This window comes from Cibotium barometz, chromosome 59 (genome assembly GCF_041138505.1).
Source record: "Cibotium barometz isolate CiBa-2024 chromosome 59, ASM4113850v1, whole genome shotgun sequence".
NCBI lineage: Eukaryota > Viridiplantae > Streptophyta > Polypodiopsida > Cyatheales > Cibotiaceae > Cibotium > Cibotium barometz.
Genome location: NC_141104.1, coordinates 39,129,568 through 39,148,251, shown reverse-complemented (window position 1 = coordinate 39,148,251; position 18,684 = coordinate 39,129,568).

The following is an 18,684-nucleotide window of genomic DNA, read 5'->3' as shown; positions in this document are numbered from 1 at the left end:
CTTTTCTAATGTTTCTAGCCTTATTGTCTCACTCTTTCTAATTACACTCTCTTTTCTTATTGAAATCTATATTAAAAAGAGACACATACATACATGGCTTGGGAGGGACATTACATCTCAACACTCCTCCTCGAGCTCAACTCCATCTCATGTACACCCGGAGCTTCTCTGTACCCAATGCTTTGGTGAAGATGTCAGCTACCTGATCCTGTGTGGTGCTGACATAAACAAGGTCAAGGTCTCCTACCAAGACCTTCTCTTTGACAAAATGGTAGTGGATCTCTATATGCTTCGTGCGAGCATGAAAAATTGGGTTCCTGGCCAACTGTATATACTGCTAATGTTGTCACAAAAAATGACAACTTGTCTATCCGCTGATAGACCCAAATCTGCAAGTAGCTTTCTCAACCAAGCTACCTCACATGCTGCCATAGCAGCTCCTCTGTACTCGGCGTCTGTACTAGATAGAGCAACCGTAGGCTGCTTCTTGCTGCTCCAAGTCACAACAGCACTCCCCAAAGAAAACATGAAGCCACTAGTAGATCTTCTATCTGAGATACTATCAGCCTAATCAGCATCTGTGTACCCATGTATACATATCTCTGTCCCAGTCTCATAAAATAGTCCACAATGCAAAGTAGACCTCGCATACCTCAGTATGCATCTCAATGCATCCAAATGCGGTTTTCGTGGAACCTGCATAAAGTGACTCACCAACCCAACAGCATAGCTCAAATCTGGTCTGGTGATCGTCATGTAGATCAAGCTTCCTACTATGCGCCTATACATAGTAGGATCCTCCAAGATCTCTCCTGAATCTGCACTCAACTTGCCATTCTGATCCAATGGCACGGAAATAGGCTTACAGCCTATCATACCATACTTGGACAACATGTCCAAACCATACTGTCTCTGCAGTATTCCAATACCATGTGGTGACCTAATCACCTCAATGCCCAAGAAATATTTGAGCTCCCCCAGATCCTTCATCTCAAACTTCTGTCTAAGCAAGATCTTTACATCAAAGATCTCTGCATCATGGTCCCCCGTAATGATCAAGTCATCTACATAGATGACAACAAGCACAACCCCTCTATCACCATGTCTCACATACAGCGAGAAATCTGCATTGGCTACATGAAAGCCAATAGTGACAAGATATTCAGAAATCTTGTCAGACCATGCTCTTGGTGCTTGCTTTAAGCCATACAAGGCTTTCTTCAACCTGCAAACATGCTCGGGGTGACTCACATCCTCATAACCAGGTGGCTGCAACATATACACCTCTTCTTGCAAATCCCCATGCAAGAATGCATTCTTTACATCCATCTGATGTAAAGAATGCAAGAATGCATTCTTTACATCCATCTGATGTAAAGACCATTGCTTTGATGCAGCCACTTCTATCACAACTCTCACTGTTGCCATCTTGGCAACTGGGCTGAAAGTTTCCTCATAATCAATGCCATATGTCTGCTATCTCTGCACATATCCTTTGGCTACCAATCTAGCCTTATACCTGTTTATGCTTCCATCACTGTTATGTTTTACTTTGTACACCCACTTGCATCCAATGGCTTTCTTGCCTTCAGGCAATTGCACTAAATCCCAAGTTTCATTTCCATATAGTGCATCCATCTCCTCATCCATAGCTTTCTCCCAACACATATTTCCAATAGCCTCATCAATGCATGTGGGCTCTACAACCTACACACACCTTTGCCATATATGCATAATGATGTGCCGTATAACCATCATAGGTAAACCTCTGCACAAGATTTTTCACTCTCCCAGATCTTCGCAGCTTTTCATTCATGGCTTCCATAGCCTTCTTTACACCAGGTGTTCCCAAGCTCCTCCATCAAGGCTCATCTCTGAGCCACTAGACTCTCCATCAACATGAGAATGCCCTGCAGAAATGTCAGGCATACTAAGGGGCTCAACCACTTTCTCTTTTCCTTTACGTGATGTACTAATCACATTTGCAGGGCTGGAATTATGACGCAGCCTGCCACTCCATGGTCTATCAACAAACCCACTGGATGAGGACTCTCCTCAAAGACTGTGATTGCTGACCTGCGTTCTGTGCAACCACACTTCCACTCACATCAGCCCCAACAGCTTCTTTTTCAGCAGCATACCAGCTGCTCATATCATCAAAGACAACATCCCTGCTTACCCTCAACTCACGTGTAGCAGGGTTATAACACCTGTATCCCTTTTGCTCAAGGGAATATCCAATAAACACACATTTTTCAGCTTTTGGATCCAGCTTAGTTCTTAGCGCATCTGGCACATGCACATATGCAATGCATCCAAAGACTTTCAGATGAGACAAATCAGGTTTTCTACCAGTAAACCTCTCCTCTGGAGTTACATCATGTATGGCTGCAGTTGGAGTCCTGTTCATGATGTATACTGCTATAGAAATAGCCTCAACCCAATAGCTATGCGGCATATTCTTCTCTTCCATCAATGCTCGCGCAATCTCAGCAATGTGCCTGTTTTTCTGCTCAGCAACTCCATTTTGCTGCGGAGTGTATCTGCATGTAAACTGTCTTCGAATACCGTTCTTCTTCAAAAATTCAGAGAACTCATTGGAGAAGTACTCTCCCCCTCCATCTGACCTTAGGCACTTTACATATTTCCCTATTTGCTTTTCAACCAAAACTCTGAAATTCTGAAAGTGAGTGAACACCTCACTCTTCTCCTTCATGAAATATACCCACACTTTCCTTGTGTGGTCCATCAATGAATGTCACATAATACCTGCAGCCTCCCATAGACATGGTCTTCATAGGACCCCATACATCTGAATGCACAACATCTAGTGAATTTCTGCTCACATATCTGTTACGTGGAAATTCATGCTTTGTTTGCTTTCCAAATTGTCATGCTTCACATATTCTCTACATACCTTCCACTTTAAATTTTGGCAGCCCTGTCACAATTCCTTTAGTCTGCATAGACTTCATTCTCTGCACATTCACATGTCCAATTCTTTTATGCCAAATGTGTGTGTCTGCAACAATTCCTGAACCATTTGCAAACATTACAGCACTCATTTCAGGCATGTCTACATTCAACGTAAACATTATGCCCACTTTGTTGCCTTTTGCAACCAACCTGCACTTGTCTTTAAAGTCTTCAACATAACAACCATCAGGCTTAAACTGAACCTGCAAACCCTGCTCAATCATTTGGCCAACTGAAACCAGATTCTTTGTTATGTTCGGAACATGAAGTACATCTGCAAGGTACTTCACTTTGCCATCCTGCATAGACAATGGCACATCTCCAACATGGGCAATTGGATGAGCAGTGTCATCCCCTGTTTCCACAAAACCTGGCCTTTCAAGGTTTTTCATCTCCTTGAACCACTCCCCATGACTTGTCATGTGGTTTGAAGCACCTGAATCCACATACCATACATCATCCTTTTGTGTTGCTTCAACATTTTCAAACATGGCATTCACGACATGCTGCATAACAAACAACCTTTCATTATCCTCATTGTTTCTGCTTGAGGATGCATAGTTGTTCTGCTGCACTTTCCCATTTTGCATGTCAGCTTGCTTCTTATAACATTCTGCCTGCACATGTCCAGGCTTACCACAATAAAAGCATTCATGTGCATCATTATATTGCCTTTGCCAATTTCCACATCCTCTTTGACTCCCCCTGCCTCTGAATTTGCCTCTTCCACCTGTGTGTTGTTGATGTTGTTGTTGTGTATTTTGGGACTGTTGTTGTTGCTACTGCTGGCCATAATTCTGATTACCTGTTCGGCCACCTCCTTGACCACGTCCACGGCCTCCTCTACCTCGTCCTCTTCCTAAACTTGTGTAGAAGGCATGTTGCTCTGAACTGTTTTTGTTTTATGAAGACTGTTGGTCTTTACCCAAGCTCTTCTCTTCTATAATCAGCATAGACACCAAATCTATAAAGTTGGGAATGTTTTCCCGAGTCTGAATAGACGTCTTGAACGCCTTGTATTGTGGCCCGAGACCACGTAGACATACTTCCACCTTATCATCATCATCTACTGACACACTAATAGATGCAAGGGATTCCACAATACCCTTTATCTTCAATGCATAGTCATTCACAGACATGCTCTTTTTCTCCACAGTATGAAGTTCATTCTTCAACTATATCTTACGTGCTTTGGTATTTGTTTTATAGAGTTTTACCAAGGTGTCCCACGCCTCCTTGGGGGACTTGGTATCCTGAATGTGCGCCCAATCATGGTGTCCTATATACTAATGGAGAGCCAATACATAACTTTCCTGGCTCCTTGGTTCCAGTCTTTATACTCTTTCACATCTGCAGCAGTCGGATTTATGTCCAGTATCTCCGGTGCCTCTTCATGCTCACCTTCTTATGTAGTCCCAATAGCCCTTTCCCCCATCAGGAAATTCGTCAACCTGAACCTCCAAGCATGGAAGTTGTTCTTATCAAGCTTCTGGAAGTTGTTCTTATCAAGCTTCTCGGCCACAATTTGTGTTATGCCATCATTTGACATCTTGCCAGACACACAATTTTACCAGAAATAGCACTCTGGTTTGTCCTACACAAACTGGTGTATTTTCTGCAGCGGTACTGTAGTACTCTCAAATGTCACAACCAATGACTTCAATATGCATACATACACCCAATGGCAACTGTTGACCTCTTTGCAGAGCACACTATGTCTGCACTGCCAATCTGTACTCCTACAGTTCTTAAAATAGAGTTCTGCAGAGAATCGATGACTTACCCACCGCCGCAGTGCTCGAAATCACCTGCTTTCTGAAAAACGGAGGTCTAGACGCGCCTGAAACGCGTTTTTGGGCCAGAAAATGCTGTCCGATATAGGACAATATAGTTGCCCTATACCTTTACTTCCACGAAGAAAGCTCCTCAATCAGAGATCGTTTGCCGGTGCCTCCCGTAGAGCTCCCGAGAAGGGTGTAGTCACCAACACAAATAGGGAAGAGTAGTTGAAGCTCTTACCCTCGTACCGCTTCCTGTGGTTCTCTTGCTTGCAGCTCAGCCCTTAGCACAAACCAGGCTCTAATACAAGGCTGAAAATCTTCTTCTTCTTCACTCAACACTCAACACTCCATATACAAGATAAGAGTACTCACAATATGAAAGGTACTCAACCAAATACATACAAGGGTTCTCTATAGTGTGAACCCAACTAAATGAGCTGGCACTATAACTATGCCAGTCTCTAGAATGGCTGTCACACAGCCTGTCATCCCACGCATATCACCCATGATCTCACCAACCATGCCAGTGGTGTAAGTGTGGGGCCTATCCCCCAGGCGGGTCATCAGTGTCCACTGCCTCACTAGATGAGCTTGATATCTCAACAATTAGTGCCCAGTGTGCAGATTTTTCAAGTCTCTTGGTGCTTAAGAGGCCATGGAAAATCCTGCTCTTCCCCATACCATTGTATGCAAACATGCTCCGATGGGGACCAGACTTTGCAAGCATGTGGGGGGGACCCACATCGCATGCTTGCAAACTTTTATCCCCATCGGAGCATGTTTAAGTTAGTAATTAGCATCAGTGTAGATTTTTCAAGTCTCTTGGTGCTTAAAAGGCCATGGAAAATCCTGCTCTTTTCCATACCATCATACCCAAACATGCTCTGATGGGGACCAGACTTTGCAAACATGTGGGGGGGACACACCCCCACATGCTTACAAAGTTTGGTCACCATCGAAGCATGTTTGGGTTAGGAATTAGCACCCAGTGTGGTTTTTTTCAAGTCTCCTAGTGTTTAAGAGGCCATGGAAAATCCCACTCTTCCCCATACCATCATACCCAAACATGCTCCGATGGCGACCAAAATTTGCGAGCATGTGGGGGAAACCCCCCTGACATTCTTGCAAAGTTTGGTCACCATCGGAGCATGATGGCGACCAAAGTTTGTGAGCATGTGGAGGAGACCCCCCCCGGCGACATTCTTACTGCAAAGTTTGGTCACCATCATCAGAGCATGTTTGGGTTAGCAATTATTGCCCTGGGTGGATTCTTTCAGTCTCTTGGTGCTTAAGAGGCCATGGAAAATCCTGCTCTTCCCCATACCATCATACCCAAACATGCTCCGATGGCGACCAAACTTTGCGCGCATGTGGGGCGAGGACCCACCCCCACATGATTGCAAAGTTTGATCACCATCGGAGCATTTTTGGGTTAGGAATTAGCACCTAGTGTGGTTTTTTCAAGTCTCTTAGTACTTAAGAGGCCATGGAAAAATCTGCTCTTCCCCATACCATCATATCCAAACATCCTTTGCAAGCATGTGGGGGGGACGCACCCCCACATGCTTGCAAAGTTTGGTCACCATCGGATCGTTTTTAGATTAGCAATTAGCGCCCAGTGCGGATTTTTGAAGTCTCTTGGAGCTTAAGAGGCCATGGAAAATCCCGCTCTTCCCCATACCATCGTACCCAAACATGCTCCGATGGAGCCCAAACTTTGCAAGCATATGGGGGGGATGCACCTTCGCATGCTTACAAAGTTTGGTCACCCTCGGAGCATGTTTGAGTTAGCAATTAGTGCCCAGTGTGATTTTTTCAAGTCTCTTGGTGCTTAAGAGGCCATGGAAAATCCCACTCTCCCCATACCATCATACTCAAACGTGCTCCAATGGGGACCAAACTTTGCAAGCATGTGGGAGGACCCACCCCTACACGCTTGTAAAGTTTTTTCACCATTGGATCATATTTTGGTTAGCAATTAGCACCTAGTGCGAATTCTTCAAGTCTCTTGGTGCTTTAAGAGGCCATGGAAAATCCAGCTCTTCCTCCCCATACCATTGTACCCAAACATGCTCTGATGGGACCAAACTTTACAAGCATGTGGGGGGACCCACCTCCACATTCTTGCAAATTTTTCTCCCCATTGGAGCATGCTTGGGTTAGTAATTAGGGCCCAGTGCGGATTTTTCAAGTCTCTTGGTGTTTAAGAGGACATGGAAAATCCCGCTCTTCACCATGCCATCGTACCCAAACATGCTCCAATGGGGACCAAACTTTGCGAGCATGTGGGGAGGACCCACCCCCACATTCTTGCAAACCTTGGTCACTATCAAGGCATGTTTGGGTTAGCAATTATTACCCAATGCGATTTTCTCAAGTCTCTTGGTGCTTCAGAGGCCATGGCAAATCTCGCTCTTCCCCTTACCATTGTACGCAAACATGCTCCGGACTTTGCAAGCATGTGGGGGGGACCCACCCGTGCATTCTTAGAAAGTTTTATCCCCATCGAAGCATGTTTGGGTTAGTAATTATGTGCAGATTTTTCAAGTCTCTTAGTGCTTAAGAGGCCCCATACCATTGTACCCAAACATGCTCCGATGGGGACCATACTTTGCAAGCATGGGGGGGGACCACCCCCGCATGCTTGCAAAGTTTTGTCCCCAACCATCGGAGCATGTTTGGGTTAGTAATTAGTGCGCAGTGCAGATTTTTCAAGTGTCTTGGTGCTTAAGAGGCCGTGGAAAATCCTGCTCTTTCGCATACCATCGTACCTCAACATGCTCTAATGGGGACCAAACTTTGCAAGCATGTGGGAGGGACCCACCCTCACATGTTTACAAAGTTTGGTCACCACCACATCGGAGCAAGTTTAGGTTAGCAATTAGCGCCCACCAGTGTGTTTTTTTCAAGTCTGGTGCTTAAGAGGCTATAGAAAATCCCGCTCTTCCCCATACCATCATACCCAAACAAGCTCTGATGGCGACCAAACTTTGCGAGCATGTGAGGGAGACCCACCGCAACATGGTTACAAAGTCTAGTCACCATCAGAGCATGTTTGGGTTAGCAATTATCGCCCACCAGGGTAGATTTTTCAAGTCTCTTGGTGCTTAACAGGCCATGGAAAATCCCGCTCTTCCCCATACCATCATACCCAAACATGCTCTGATGGCATCTAAACTTTGCGAGCATATGGGGGGGACCCACCCCCACATGATTGCAAAGTTTAATCACCATCAGAGCATTTTTGGGTTAGGAATCGGCGCCCAATGTGTTTTTTTCAAGTCTCTTGGTGCTTAGGAGGCCATGGAAAAATCTGCTCTTTCCCATACCATCGTACCCAAACATCCTCCGATGGGGACCAAAATTTGCGAGCATGTGGGGGGGACCCACCTCCACATGCATACAAAGTTTGGTCATGGATTGTGTTCGAGTTAGCAATTAGTGCTCTGTGCAATTTTTTCAAGTCTCTTGGTGCTTAAGAGGCCATGGAAAATCCAGCTCTTCACCATACCATCGTACTCAAACGTGCTCCGATGAGGACCAAACTTTGCAAGCATGTGGGGGGGTCCCACTCCCACATGCTTGGAAAGTTTGGTCACCATCGAATTATTTTTGGGTGAGCAATTAGCACCTAGTGTGATTTTTTCAAGTCTCATGGTGCTTAAGAGGCCATGGAAAATCCCGCTCTTCCCCATACCATCGTACCCAAAAATGCTCTGATGGAAAGGACCAAACTTTGCAAGCATGTGGGGGGACCCACCTCCATATTCTTGCAAAGTTTTCTCCCCATTTGGGCATGTTTGGGTTAGTAATTAGCGCCCAATGTGGATTTCTCAAGTCTCTTGGTGCTTAAGAGACAATGGAAAATCCCGCTCTTCCCCATACCATTGTACCCAAACATGCTCAGATGGGGACCAGACTTTGCAAGCACGTGGGGGAGACCCACCTCGATATTATTGCAAAGTTTGGTCACCATCGGAGCATGTTTGGGTTAGAAATTTTCACCTACGATGGATTTTTCAAGTCTCTTGGTGCTTAAGAGGCCATGGAAAATCCCGCTCTTTCCCATACCATCAGACCCAAACATGCTCCGAATGGTGACCAAACTTTGTGAGCATATGGGATGTACCCAACTCGACATGATTGCAAAGTTTGATCACCACATCGGAGCATTTTTGGGTTAGGAATTAGCGCCTAGTGTGGGTTTTTCAAGTCTCTTGGTGCTTAAGAGGCTATGGAAAATCTCGCTCTTCCCCATACCATTGTACCCAAACATGCTCCGATGGGGACCAGACTTTGCAAGCATGTGGGGGGGACCCACTTGTTGCCATATATATATAGGCAGTGATGTGTATGAACACACATAGGACCGCCGGGGTACTTTTTCTCTCTTTAGGAGGTTTTTTCTCGCGGCTTGTATATACGCCCATCCTTTTAAGGCTAACAGATCTTTTGTACATTGACACAATCTAATACACTTTGTGTTGTTTGCATTCTTGCTTATTCTTCTCCAAGCTTTGTGTGCTTTCCTGCAACCCTAATTCCAACAATTGGTATTAGAGTAGGCATCGGCTCCCAGGGCTACGCCGCCAGCACCCTCCGACTCACGTTCTCCGATTGAGGTGAGCTTTCACGAGCGCTCCCAGGTCCCTATACTCCCAGGTGAGCTTTCACGAGCGCTCCCAGGTCCCTATACTCTGCAAATCAGCCCATAGGGCTATGCGTTCTCAGAAATCCAATCTGAGGTCGTTTCGGGCACTGTTTTTGCATTTCAAGTTCTGCAGAGGTGTTTTCGTCATTTTCTGCAGAAATTTCGACAGTGCAGTTTTCTGCAAAACAGGCATACGTACTCTATTGTGGACCGTGCTACATAGCACGAGTTGTTTTCTGTTCAGTCTTTGCTTCATTACAGGTAGCTTTTGCATTAGTTTCAGTCAGTGGCCATGGCTGATAACAACAATGATGTATTTCGCATGTTATCTCTGCTGATGACAAATTGGATGGAGACAGCAACTACCCACTTTGGGCATACATGATGCAGCATGTTTTGGTTGCAAAAGGAGTGTGGAACATTGTGCAGGGTATGGATGTACGTCTAGGTTTTGTGGATGTAGGATCTGTTGAGGATGTTGCAGGTTCTAGTAGCTCTACTATTGCTGCTGTTTTACCCACTGCTGAACAAGCTCGTTGGGATGGTAAAGATGCGCAGGCTCATGCCTTGATTGCACTTTCTGTCAAACGTAACATCACTCCACATATTCGTTCAGCTAAAATAGCAAAACAGGCTTGGGATATTCTAGCTGGTTTGTATACAGGTCGTAACAAGGCAAAAATCGCTTACCTGCATAAAGAGCTAGAATTGAAGATTATGCAAGAAGGTGATGACATGAATGTTTTTCTTGCTAAGATTAAAGATCTCAAAGAATAGTTGATTTCTGCAGGTGAGATTATTCCTGATCATTCTCTTGTACAGACTAAACTTGATGCTTTACCTGAGACATATCAGACTTTTGCTTCCACGTAGAGACTTCTTAATGAGGACAGACCTGATGCTGTCAAGTATGATACTTTAGTCAACAAGCTCTTGCAAGAAGCGCAGTCCAGGCAAAACAGGGCCAGGCAACGTGCAGTTGATCAAGCATTTATCGCTGCCCAGCAGCAGAGAAGAAGTGGTAAGGCAGCCCCTTCCACTGTTTCTTCTCCTATTAGTAGGTCTGCAACTTCTTCTCCTTCCACAGGTAGCAACAATAAGTCTGAGAAGGCTCTTGATAAAGGCAAGAAAAAGACCAGGTGCAACTATTGTAAGGCAAATGATCATGTCATTAAGAATTGCCCTAAGCTAAAGACCAAATGATCATGTCATTAAGAATTGCCCTAAGCTAAAGGCTAAAGAGGCAAAGAAGAAAGGCTAAAGGCTAAAGAGGCAAAGAAGAAAGAGTCAAATGCAGCCACAATAGCGGATGCTTCTACAAATGCAGATTCTGCAAATGTTGTGCAAGATACAGAATGGGCGTTTAGCGTGTATTGCCAGTATGACCCATCTGTACATGATGCATGTTTGGCAGTTTCTGTTGACTCTAATGTATGGTATTTTGACAGTGGTGCTACAAAGCACATTATCTCGCATCGTGATATGTTCACTTGTCTTGAGGCTGTCTCTAATGGGAATACTGTCACATGTGCCAATAATGCTTCTTACCCAGTGAAGGGTGTTGGTAAAATTATGCTTACTGCTACAAGTGGTAGTGCTTTCACACTTTCAGATGCTTTGTATGTGCCACGGATAAAGAAGAATCTATTGTCTGTCTTTGCGCTTGCCAGACTTGGATTTGTAGTCAAATTTGTGGATGTACTGTTCATGATTTGACTTTTGGTGATACGATTATTACATCTGGCACCTTGTTTCGTGGGCTGTATAGGCTTAAACCGCTCTTTCCCATACCATCATACCCAAACATGCTCCGATGGGGACCAGACTTTGCAAGTATGTGGGGGGGACCCACCCCCACATGCTCCGATGGGGACCCACCCCCACATGCTTACAAAGTTTGGTCACCATCGAAGCATGTTTGGGTTAGCAATTAGTGCCACCCAGTGTGGGTTTTTCAAGTCTCCTAGTGTTTGGGTTAGCAATTAGCGCCCAGTGTGGTTTTTTCAAGTCTCCTAGTGTTTAAGAGGCCATGGAAAATCCCACTCTTCCCCATACCATCATACCCAAACATGCTCCGATGGTGGCGACCAAAATTTGCGAGCATGTGGGGGACACCACCCCCCCACCCCCGACATTCTTGCAAAGTTTGGTCACCATCGGAGCATGTTTGGGTTAGCAATTATCGCCCAGGGTGGATTTTTCAAGTCTCTTGGTGCTTAAGAGGCCATGGAAAATCCTGCTCTTCCCCATATCATCATACCCAAACATGCTCCAATGGCAACCAAACTTTGCAAGCATGTAGGGCGGGGACCCAACCCCACATGATTGCAAAGTTTGATCACCATCGGAGCATTTTTGGGTTAGGAATTAGCACCTAGTGTGGTTTTTTCAAGTCTCTTGGTACTTAGTCTCTTGGTGCTTAAGAGGCCATGGAAAATCCCGGTCTTCCCAATACCATCGTACCCAAACATGTTCCGATGGCGCCAAACTTTGCGAGCATGTGGGGGGACCACCCCCACCTGCTTGCAAAGTTATCTCACCATCGGATCATGTTTAGGTTAGCAATTAGCGCCCAATGTGGATTTTTCAAGTCTCTTCGTGCTTAAGAGGCCATGAAAATCCCGCCCTTCCCCATACCATTGTACCAAAACATGCTTCGATGGGGACCAGACTTTGCAAGCATTTGGGAGGGATCCACCCCTTGCAAAGTTTTGTCCCCATCCGAGCATCTTTAGGTTAGTAATTAGCATGAAGTGCAGATTTTTCAAGTCTCTTAGTGCTTAAGAGGCCATGGAAAATCCCACTCTTTCCCATACCATCATACCCAAACATGCTTCGATGGGGACTAGACTTTGCAAGCATGTAGGGGGGACCCATCCCCACATCCTTACAAAGTTTGGTCACCATCGGAGCATGTTTGGGTTAACATCTAGCGCCCATTGTGGTTTTTTCAAGTCTCTTAGTGCTTAAGAGGCCATGGAAAATCCCGCTCTTCCCCATACCATAATACCCAAATATGCTCCGATATAGCGACCAAACTTTGCAAGCATGTGGGGGAGACGCACCCCGACATTCCTGCAAAGTTTGGTCACCATCACAGTATGTTTAGGTTAGCAATTATCGCCCAGGGTAGATTTTTCAAGTCTCTTGGTGCTTAAGAGGCCATGGAAAATCCCGCTCTTCTCCATACCAATGTACCCAAACATGCTCGGATTGGCAACCAAACTTTGCGAGCATGTGGGGGGGACCCACCCCCACATGATTGCAAACTTTGATTTCACCATCGGAGCATTTTTGGGTTAGGAACTAGCGCCCAGTGTTGTTTTTTCAAGTCTCTTGGTGCTTAAGAGGCCATGTAAAAATCTGCTCTTCCCCATACCATCGTACCCAAACATCCTCTGATGGGGACCAAACTTTGCAAACATGTGGGGGGACCCACGCCCACACGCTTACAAAGTGTGGTCACCATCGGATCATGTTTGGATTAGCAATTAGCGCCCAATGCGGATTTTTGAAGTCTCTTGGTGCCCGCTCTTCCCCATACCATTGTACCAAAACATACTCCGATGGGGCCCAAACTTTATAAGCATGCGGGGGGGATGCACCCCAGCATGCTAACAAAATTTGGTCACCATCGAAGCATGTTTGAGTTAGCAATTAGTGCCCAATATGATTTTTTCAAGTCTCTTAGTACTTAAGAGGCCATGGAAAATCCCGCTCTTTCCCATATCATCGTACTCTAACGTGCTCTGATGGGGACCAAACTTTGTAACCATGTGGGGGGGACCCACCCCCACATGCTTGCAAATCTTAGTCACTATCAGATCATGTTTGGGTTAGCAATTAGCACCTAGTGCGAAATTTTTAAGTTTCTTGGTGTTTAAGGGGCCATGGAAAATCCCGCTCTTCTCCATACCATCGTACCCAAACATGCTCTTCTCCATACCATCGAACCCAAACATGCTTTGAAGCATGTGGAGGGGACCTACCTCCACATTCTTGCAAAGTTTTCTCCCCATTGGAGCATGTGTGGGTTAGTAATTAGCACCCACTACGGATTTTTCAAGTCTCTTGGTGCTTAAGAGGCCATGGAAAATCCCGCTCTTCCTCATGCTAGCGTACCCAAACATGCTCCAATCGGGACCAAACTTTGCAAGCATGGCAGAGGAGGGGAGGGGGGGACCCACCCCCACATTCTTGCAAAGTTTGGTCACTATCGGAGCATGTTTGGGTTATTAATTAGCGCCCAGGCTGGATTTTTCAAGTCTCTTGGTACTTAAGAGGCCATGGAAAATCCCGCTCTTCCCCATACCATCGTACCCAAACATGCTTCGATGGGGACTAGAATTTGCAAGTATGTGGGGGGACCCACCCCCGCATGCTTCCAAAGTTTGGTCCCCATAGGAGCATGTTTGGGTTAGTAATTACGGCCTAGTGTGGATTTTTCAAGTCTCTTGGTGCTTAAGAGGACATGGAAAATCCCACTCTTTCCCATACCATCATACCCAAACATGCTCCGATGGTGAGCAAACATTGCAAGCATGTGGGTTCCAATGCACCCCCACATGCTTACAAAGTTTGGTCACCATCGGAGCATGTTTGGGTTAGCAACAATTAGCACCCACCAGTGCAGTTTTTTCAAGTCTCTTGGTGCTTCAGAGACCATGGAAAATCCCACTCTTCCAAGTACCATCGTACCCAAACATGCTCCGACGGCCTCCAAACTTTGCGAGCATACGGAGGGGAGCGACCCCCACATGATTGCAAAGTTTGGTCACCATTGGAGCATTTTCGGGTTAGGAATTAGCGCCTGGTGTGGTATGTTGAGAAGTTTGGTCCCCACATCAGTGCATGTTTAGGTACGATGGTATGGTGAAGAGTGGGATTTTCCATGGCCTCTTAAGTAGAAGAGACTTGAAAAATTCGCACACTAGGCGGTAATTGCTAACCTAAACATAATCTGATGGTGACCAAACTTTGCAAGAATGTGGGGATGGGTCCCCCTCACATGCTTTTAAATTTTGGTCCCCATGCGTGCACGTTTGAGTAGGATGGTATGGGGAAGAGTGGGATTTTCCATGGCCTCTTAAGCACCAAGAGACTTGAAAAAACCGCACTGGGCGCTAATTGCTAACCTAAAACATGCTTCGATGGTGACCAAACTTTGTAAGAATTTGGGGGTGGGTTCTCTCCACATGCTTGCAAAGTTTGGTCCCCATCGGAGCATGTTTGGTTATGATGGTGTGGGAAAGAGCAGGATTTTCGATGGCCTCTTAAGCACCAAAATACCCAAACATGCTCCGATGGGGACCAAACTTTGCAAGCATGTGGAGAGAACCCACCCCCAAATTCTTACAAAGTTTGGTCACCATCGAAGCATGTTTTAGGTTAGCAATTAGCGCCCAATGCGGTTTTTTCAAGTCTCTTGGTGCTTAAGAGGCCATGGAAAATCCCACTCTTCCCCATACCATCCTACTCAAACGTGCACGCATGGGGACCAAAATTTAAAAGCATGTGAGGGGGACCCATCCCCACATTCTTGCAAAGTTTGGTCACCATCAGATTATGTTTAGGTTAGCAATTACCGCCTAGTGTGCGAATTTTTCAAGTGTCTTCTACTTAAGAGGCCATGGAAAATCCCACTCTTCACCATACCATCGTACCTAAACATGCACTGATGTGGGGACCAAACTTCTCAAGCATGTGGGAAGGACCCACCTCCACATTCTTGCAAAGTCTTCTCCCCATTGGAGCATGTTTGGGTTAGTAATTAGCGCCCAATGCGGATTTTCTAGGTCTCTTGAAGCTTAAGAGGCCATGGAAAATCCCGCTCTTCCCCATGCCTTCATACCCAAAAATGCTCCGATGGGGACCAAACTTTGCGAGCATGTGGGGGGACCAAACTTTGCGAGCATGTGGGGGGACCCACTCCCACATTCTTGCAAAGTTTGGTCACCATCGGAGCATGTTTGGGTTATCAATTAGTGCCCAAGGTGGATTTTTCAAGTCTCTTGGTGCTTAAGAGGCCATGTGAAAATCCACTCTTCCCCATACCATCGTACCACCCAAACATACTCCGATGGGGACCAAACTTTGCAAGGCTATCGAGGGGACCCACCCCCACATGCTTGCAAAGTTTGGTCACCATCGGAGCATGCTTGGGTTAGTAATTAGTGCATAGGGCGGATTTTTCAAGTATGTTGGTGCTTAAGAGCGCATGGGGGGCGGTCCCCCCCGCATGCTTACAAAGTTTGATCCCCATCGGAGCATGTTTGGGTATGATGCTATGGGGAAGACCCAGATTTTCAATGGCCTCTTAAGCACCAACATACTTGAAAAATCCGCCCTGGGTACTAATTACTTACCCAAGCATGCTCCCATGGGGACCAAACTCCACCCCCGCATGCTTGAAAAGTTTGGTTCCCATCGGAGCATATTTGGGTTAGTAATTAGCGCCCAGTGTGGATTCCTTAAGTCTCTTGGTGCTTAACAAGCCATGGAAAATCGCACTCTTCCCCATACCATCGTTGGCGACCAAACTTTGCGAGCATGTGGGGGGGACCCACCCTCACATGATTGCAAAGTTTGGTCACCATATCGGAGCATATGTGGGTTAGGAATTAGCACCCAGTGTGGTTTTCTCAAGTCTCTTTGCGCTTAAGAGGCCATGGAAAAATCCGCTCTTCCCCATACCATCGTACCCAAACATGCTCTGATGGGGACCAAACTTTGCAAGCATGTGGGGGGGACCCACCCCTGCATGCTTGCAAAGTTTGATCACCCATCGGATCATGTTTGGGTTCGCAATTAGTGCCTAGTACGGATTTCTCAAGTCCCTTGGTGCTTAAGAGGCCATGGAAAATCCCACTCTTTCCCATACCATCGTATCCAAATATGCTCAGATGGGGACTAGACATTGCAAGCATGTGGGGGTCCAACCCACCCTCACATGCTTACAAATTTTGGTCACCACATAGGAGAATGTTTTGGTTAGCAATTAGCGTCCACCAGTGCGGTTTTTTCAAGTCTCTTGGTGCTTCAGTGACCATGGAAAATCCCGCTCTTTCCCATACCATTGTATGAAAACATGCTCTGATGGCGACCAAACTTTGCGAGCATGTGGGGGAGACCCACACCCATATGATTGCAAAGTTTGATCACCGTCGGAGCATGTTTGGGTTAGGAATTAGCGCCCACCAGTGTGGTTTTTTCAAGTCTCTTGGTGCTTAAGAGGCCATGGAAAAATCCGCTCTTCCCCATACCATCGTACCCAAACATGCTCCGATGGGGACCAAACTTTGTAAGCATGTGCGGAGGACCCACTTGCACATGCTTGCAAAGTTATGTCACCATCCGAACATGTTTAAGTTAGCAATGAGCGCCCAGTGCGGATTTTTCAACTCTCTTGGTGCTTAAGAGGCCATGAAAAATCTCGCTCTTCCCCATACCATGGTACCCAAACATGCTGCGATGGGCACGAGACTTTGCAAGCATGTGGGGGGGACCCATCCATGCATACTTACAAAGTTTTGTCCCCATCCGAGCATGTTTGGGTTAGTAATTAGCACCCAGCGCAGATTTTCAAGTCTCTTGGTGCTTAAGAGGCCATGGAAAATCCCGCTCTTCCCTATACCATCATACCCAAACATGCTCCGATAGGGACCAGACTTTGCAAGCATGTGGGGGGGACCCAACCCCACATGCTTACAAAGTTTGGTCACCATCGGATCATGTTTGGGTTAGCAATGAGCGCTCAGTGCGGTTATTTCAAGTCTCATAGTGCTTAAGAGGCCATAGAAAATCCCGTTCTAGTACATTCCATCATACCCACACATGTTCCGATGGTGACCAAACTTTGCGAGCATGTGTTGTCCGACCCACCCCCACATGCTTACAAAGTTTGGTGACCATCCCAACATGTTTGGGTTAGAAATTAGCGCCTAGAGCGGTTTTTTCAAGTCTCTTGGTGCTTGAGAGGCCATAGAAAATCCCGCTCTTCCCCATACCATGATACCCCAACATGCTCCGATGGCGACCAAAAAAACCACATTTTTCCATACCATCGTACCCAAACATGCCCCGCTTGGGACCAAACTTTGCAAGCATGTGGAGGGGGGGCCCACCCCCACATGCTTGCAAAGTTTGGTCACCATTGGAGCATGTTTAGGTTAGCAATTAGACCCAAGGGTGGATTTTTCAAGTCTCTTGGTGCTTAAGAGGCCATGGAATATCCCACTCTTCCCTATACCATCGTACCCAAACATGCTTCGATGGGTGGCAACCAAACTTTGCGAGCATGTGGGCGGGACCCAGCCCCACATGATTGCAAAGTTTGGTCACCATTGGAGCATTTTTGGGTTAGGACTTAGCGCCTAGTGTGGTTTTTTCAAGTCTCTTGGTGGTTGGAAAATCCGCTCTTCGCTTTCTACCATCGTACCCAAACATGCTCTGATTGGGACCAAACTTTGCAAGCACGTGGGGGGGCCCACCTCCACATGCTTGCAAAGTCTGGTCACCATCAGATCATGTTTGGGTTAGCAATTAGCACACCCAGTGCGGATTTTTCAAGTCTCTTGGTGCTTAAGAGGCCATGGAAAATCCCACTTTTCCCCATACCATCATACCCAAACATGCTCCGATTGGGGACCAAACTTTGCGAGCATGTGGGGGGGACCCACCCCCACATTATTGAAAATTTTGGTCACCATCAGAGCATGTTTGGGTTAGTAATTAGCGCCTAGGGCAAATTTCTCAAGTCTGTTGGTGCTTAAGAGGCCATGAAAAATCATGCTCTTCCCCATACCATCGTACCCAAACATGCTCCGATGGTGACCACAGTTTGCGAACATGTGGGGTGCTAATTCCTAACCCAGACATGCGCTGATGGTGACCAAACTTTGCAATCGTGTGGGGGTGGGTCCCCCACAGTTTGCGAACATGTGGGTCCCACCCACATGTTCGCAAACTGTGGGGGACCCACCCCCACACGATTGCAAAGTTTGGTCACCATCAGCGCATGTCTGGGTTAGGAATTAGCACCCAGTGTGGTTTTTTCAAGTCTCTTTGTGCTTAAGAGGCGATGGAAAAATCCGCTCTTCCCCATACCATTGTACCCAAACATGCTTCGATGGGGACCAAACTTTGTAAGCATGTGGGGGGGACCCACCTCCACATAATTGCAAAGATTGGTCACCATGGAATCATGTTTGGATTAGTAATTAGCGCCCAGAGCGGATTTTTCAAGTCTCTTGGTGCTTTAAGAGGCCATGGAAACTC